The following is a 6,658-nucleotide window of genomic DNA, read 5'->3' as shown; positions in this document are numbered from 1 at the left end:
GTCCACAGAGGTGTTCCTTATAAAATGTAGATCCAAGAATTTTCCTACTGTCTGCTTATCGTCCAGGTGGGGATTTATTTCTTTCTTCCTAAATGTTTTACCTGTTAGTCTGCCGATATTTTCCCAAAGCTGCTTGGAGCTATTCATTGGGTTTATTTCCTCGATGAATTCCTTTCACTTGGCTTCTTTTTCCATCTTTTTCCGTCTTCGGAACCATGCCGCTGCTTTTTTTAACTCTATTAAGTTTGTTGAACTCCCTTCTTGCATCTGTTTTCCGTTTCCAAGCATCTTTCCACCAGTTTTAGTATCCCGTTGTTTGCAGTTTTTATAGATCTTCTTTATTTCTTCGGTTAATTCCTCCATGAGTGTATTTTGTCATTTCCTAGCATTGCGAGTTATAGTTTATTATTTTCCTGTTATAAATCCATTTTTCTTCCTTTGACTGCTTTTCTCTATCAGTGATTTGTATTGCCATATGATGACTGCCAATTCCGAAATCCAGCACTTTCCAATCGAACTCTCCATACAAATTACTGGTGCTCAACGATACATCTATTGCTGTACTCCTTTTGTTCAGCTGTATTGGCACAAATGTTTTTTGTCCGTCGTTAAGAATTAGCAGGTCATATTGGTTGACCAGCTCTACGAAAATGTGCCCCTTTCTATCGCTGCAATCGTTCCCCCACGTCACGTGGTGCGCGTTCCAATCTCCGCCGATGATTACGTTTTTGAAATCCTTGAGAGCCTCGAACACTTTGATTACGTCTTCTTCAAAATCCTGACTCGTTGCTGCTGGTGTGATGTAAACCGCTGCCACTACGAGCTCCTTACTCGGGATGGCAACTGCTACCGCTTGGGTGCATTCCGTCAGGTTCTCAATTGGAACTCTACTGTAGTTGAAATTGTTTTTCAGATAAACAGCTGTTCCTCCATAGTTGTCTTCTCTTGATTGTAAAACGTTATGGTATCCGGAAATCCTGTATCGAGCCGTCTCCTCGTACAATTCCTGAGACCACGTTTCTGTTAATACTGCTACTGAATATTTTTCTCCGACCAACACTCTTTGTAATTCTTCTTTATGTTTACTTAAACTGTGGATATTACACTGTATTATTTTTATATTTCCTTCCACTGTTGCTTTTTTGTTTGTTTTCGTTTTTCACTGGTTGATCTCATTTTCACTTTTTACTTCTTTTTGTCACTTTATATAATCGTTTGATTCAGTTTAAAATGTTTTTGCACTGCTTGTTTCACTTTTCTTTTATTTCACTGCTTAAGTTTCCATCACTGACCAGCTCGAATAGAAGCTCATTGCTTTGTGTTGGTATTTGTGTGTACACTTGATTCAATTATCTTGTTGACTTCCTGTTGCATTCTGTTCTTCCATCTCTCTATTTCGTGTACTTTGTATGCATTTTGAAATGCTACGCCAAACATCGGTGTCCCATTAAACGATTCTGGTTGTGCTTCATTTTCTGGTAACACCGCGTTAGTTTTATGGTTTTTCCTTTTTTCAGCGTACAGCTTTACCGCCGGAGTTATGGGTACTCTCGGTTTGTTTGTTTGCTGATATTCCGACTGCAGGTTGCTGCTTTCTGCTAGTATTTCCGCCAGTGTAGGCATATCCTGCAGTGAGTTCAAAGATGTTATTCGAGCTGAAGGACACCATCTCTCGTGCTTTGACGTACGTATAATTTTTCTTTGCCATTATGTATTTTATTCGTTCCTGTCGCAGTCGCTCTGGACAGTTGAAGCTGCCGGTGAGGTGTGTTTTTTTGCAGTGTAAACACTGGTCGCGTTCTTGAAAATTGTCGTAGTTTTCGTCAACGTGACGATCATCACACGTCTGATATCTCCTGAAACTCTCACAATTTTCCGCTTTGAGGTTGTCTTAGACATTTTCCACAGAAAACCAGCTTCTGCACAACCAGTAGTACTTTGGTCTGACAACAGAATGGTCGTATCCTATCCGGCAGTTTTTTTTACCGGAACGTAACGGATACTCTGTTCGATGGTATTTTCTCCCCATTAACATAACGTTTCAGTCTGTAAACCTCCAGAACGGGGGTCTCACTTTCCAGGTCCATGAATATTTCTTCCGTTGAGATATCCGTCGGGATTCCTGTGATGACTCCTGATATGCTTACAGCATGTTTGGAATGAACGCTGTGTACACCGTTCTCGTTGTTGATATCTTCGACGATAGAGTTTACCCTGATGAAGATTACCATGAGTTTGTTACGTCCAATCTGCTTCATGTCGATTATGTGGATATTGTACTGTTGCGCCGCACGTAACTTCGATCCCAGTGAGAACTTGTTGCTTCTTCCTGCTTGTGTTCCTTCTCGCATTTCGAAGTATACCCGATATGGCGCTTCATCATTAATTGCGTTTTCGTACTTCATTCGTTGTTTTGCTCCATCTTTTAATCTTGCTGTACCACCTCCGGGATCCAGAGGATCCCCTTTCCCCTCCATAACGTCATTTCACTTTTTTCACCAAATGGCGTCCGGTTTCAACTGCACGCGGGTTAAACCTTTCACTAAATTATTTCACCGCACTGGTTTTTCTTTTGCTCTACTATTTTATTCTTCTCACTATCCGATTTAATACGAAAAATTTGATTTTGATTTATCGAACCGCAATTTTTTCAACCAGCAATAACGGTAACTACCGCTGCGCTTGAAAGTCACTTTCCGAATGCCCGTACCATTCTCGACCGTTCACTACGAAAGCCTAACACAACAGTTTGACAGTAGTGTTCAAGGTTATGTTCAATACAAACTGCGATTCAAAGAGTGACCCTTTTGCCCCTGGTAGAGGTGTCCTTTTTGCCCCAGATCGTCAATAATGCATTAAAACGCATATTTTTGCAAAAAAGGTAGCCACAACCAGTAGTGTTGTGTTAGAAATATTCGTAATTACTGAAAATTTGGTTTCAACTTCGAATAACCCTAAAAAAATATAAAATGTCCTTACTTTGTGTGATGTCATTATTATAATTTTTGACCAGATCCAACAAGCAATTTTTTTTTCGGCAATTTTTAGCTTTAATCATCACTTTCAGTACAAAATAAGATGAACATTACATTATAAGACTGTGAAGAATGTTCAGAGATCATCGATTATCTTATACTATTCTATTTCACAGAGAAATCAAAGGGTGTCCTTTTTGCCCCGGGTTCCTCTATATTGTCCTTGGTACCGTTTCTTAATCCTTTTAGGAACCTGGTGAACCCTTTCTCATTGTACATCACTAACATCTTCATGACATGGCATAGCGCAAAAAAAATAGTGACGGAAGGAAACCCGAGCAAAGCTCGAGCGCAAACTGATAACTAATTTTGTTGTTGTGAAATCGCAGAAAGATCACTGAGACATCAAATCGAAAACTATTCCTGCTGTCGATGAAAGCAAATTGAAAACTTATTTTGATGTTGGTTTTCATATACAAAATAGGTAAACAGTTTGATGTCATATCATACAATTTAGAAATCTATACACAGAAAAAACAAACATTATTTTTACAAATATTTTGAGCTTTCTATTTAAAAAGTAGCTAGTTTTCTTGAAAATAAAAGTTTTTTTTTCGGAATCGAAAGTTTTGCTTTTGGAGAAAAAATATTTTTCGTCGGGTTCCAGTATAAATTTAAAAGTTCATCTTTTCAATCCAAAAACTGATAAACGATCATTTCCCCAGAAAAAAACATATCTTCTTTGACAGATAGTAGTTGCGCAAGAAAGAGAGGAAACATGTTTACACTGTTTGTTCTATTATACGTGCGCGAAAAAACAGTTCGTTGTGGAATTTAGCACGGTTTTGTGTTTTTGTACAAGTCCCGGAAAAAAGTACGTCGAATAAAAATGGTACCCCTTAAAACATCAAACATCATTGCCAGAAAACACCAAACAGCATTGCCAATCGTGCTACAAGTCCGTAACGCTGATAATCTTACGATATCAAAAGGTAGGTGTTTTTTACGAGAACAAAAAGTGTGGCAGGCGTTTTGAATAGAAGTCGAAGTACCGGGGCTGGTTGGCATTGCGATCAACACGATATTTATTTCCCTTTCTTTTCTTATGCATTTATAGATAAATATTATCACCGAGAGGAAATTGATGTTGCAATCCTCACAGATAACTACACAGAAAGAAAATTCATTAATAAAATAAAAATATACGAGACAGGCAAAATCATTGGTAAATTTAAAAGTTGCGTTGGTTCTTTTTCGTACAGAGTACCGCATGTTCAAAATAAAAGTACGCAAACTTTTTCAACAACCATGGTCCAAAAGTGGCATGCCGCTCTGAAATCAAAAGTTTGAACATTCAAAATAAAATAGTAGAACTGTCAAATGCAAATGTTTATACTGTAACAAATAAAGCAAAATATTTTCATTTCAACTAAAGCAAACCCCCCTCCCCACCTCGTACCCTTTAGTGATTTTTCTATCTTAAATATAAATAATCGAATAACAATGAATATCTTTTACATTTTATTTAATTATTTTTAACATTTTTCCTCACTTCTCAGACGGTGCAAGCTGCAGCACCTTCCACAGTCCGTGATTCAGCTCCTGGACAGGATGAAGGTGCGCTTCGTAGTTATCTGTGAGGATTGCAACATCAATTTCCTCTCGGTGATAATATGTATCTATAAATGCATAAGAAAAGAAAGGGAAATAAATATCGTTTTGATCGCAATGCCAACCAGCCCCGGTACTTGGACTTCTATTTATATGATCAAAACGCCTGCCACACTTTTTGTTATCGTAAAAAACACCTACCTTTTGATATCATAAGATTATCAGCGTTACGGACTTGTAACCCTTGTAACACGTTTGGCAATGCTGTTTGGTGTTTTCTGGCAATGATGATGGATGTATTAAGGGGTACCATTTTTATTCGACGTACTTTTTTCCGGGACTTGTACAAAAACACAAAACCGTGCTAAATTCCACAACGACCTGTTTTTTCGCGCACGTATAAAACAAACAGTGTAAACAAGTTTCCTCTCTTTCTTGCGCAACTACTATCTGTCAAAGAAGATATGTTTTCGTCTGGGGAAATGATCGTTTATCAGTTTTTGGATTGAAAAGATGAACTTTTAAATTTATACTGAAACCCGACGAAAAATATTTTTTCTCCAAAAGCAAAACTTTCGATTCCGAAAAAAAAACTTTTATTTTCAAGAAAACTAGCTACTTTTTAAATAGAAAGCTCAAAATATTTGTAAAAATAATGTTTGTTTTTTCTGTGTATGATGTGCGTAGTTCGAGTTTCAGGGGCATTCTCGAGTCCCTTCAAAAACCCGCAGAGGGTTACGGCAAGGTGATGGTCTTTCGTGTCTGCTATTCAACATCGCTTTGGAAAGAGTAATATAAAGGGCAGGGATTAACATGAGTGGCACAATTTTCAATAAGTCCGTCCAGCTTTTTGGCTTCGCCGGCGACATAGATATTATGGCACGTAACTTTGAGAAGATGGAGGAAGCCTACATCAGACTGAAGGGAAGCCAAGCGGATCGGACTAGTCATCAACACGTCGAAGACGAAGTACATGATAGGAAGAGGTTCAAGAGAAGACAATGTGAGCCGTCCACCGCGAGTTTGCATCGGTGGTGACGAAATCGAGGTGGTAGAAGAATTTGTGTACTTGGGCTCACTGGTGACTGCCGAAAATGATACCAGCAGAGAAATTCGGAGACGCCTAGTGGCTGGAAATCGTACATACTTTGGACTCCGCAAGACGCTCCGATCGAATAGAGTTCGCCGCCGTACCAAACTGACAATCTACAAAGCGCTCATTAGGGAAGATCCATTAATTACGTAACGCAAAAATTGGACTTTTTCAACCCCCCTCCCCCCTATGTCACACTTTTTGTATGAAGCTTCTGAAAATTTTGTATGGATCGTAACACTTCACTCAACCCCCCCTCCCCGCTCTAAGCGTTACGTAATTTGTGGACGTTCCCTTAGACCGGTAGTCCTCTACGGACATGAGACCTGGACGATGCTCGTGAAGGACCAACGCGCACTTGGAGTTTTCGAAAGGAAAGACCTGCGTACCATCTTTGGTGGGGTGCAAATGGCGGACGGTACGTGGAGGAGGCGAATGAACCACGAGTTGCCTGAGCTGCTGGGAGAACCATCCATCGTTCACACCGCGAAAATCAGATGACTGCGGTGGGTCGGGCACGTAGCCAGAATGTCGGACAGTAACCCGGTGAAAATGATTCTCGACAACGATCCGACGGGCACAAGAAGGCGAGGTGCGCAGCGGGCAAGGTGGATCGATCAGGTGGAAGATGACTTGCGGACCCTCCGTAGACTGCGTGGTTGGCGACGTGTAGCCATGGACCGAGCCGAATGGAGAAGATTCTTATATACCGCACAGGCCACTTCGGCCTTAGTCTGAATAAATGAAATGAATGCTCGAAACTCAAAAAATCAATAGAAAAATAGGAGGTATTTTAATGTTGAGGTAGTGTAAGCTAAATAAATTATATGAAACAGTCGGTGCCTTATTGAAATGTTGAATGTTTCGGTGTTTATAGAACTTTATGAATGTCACACTAACCGCGGAATGTAGTTCTAATGAATCCTCCCGACAACACCCGAAAAAAAAAGAATTTCTTTCCATATGTACATTACTAGGT

The sequence above is a fragment of the Armigeres subalbatus genome, chromosome 1, assembly GCF_024139115.2.
Source record: "Armigeres subalbatus isolate Guangzhou_Male chromosome 1, GZ_Asu_2, whole genome shotgun sequence".
Classification (NCBI taxonomy): Eukaryota; Metazoa; Arthropoda; class Insecta; order Diptera; family Culicidae; genus Armigeres; species Armigeres subalbatus.
The sequence above is the reverse complement of the archived record's forward strand: the minus strand, read 5'-3'. Positions refer to the sequence as shown.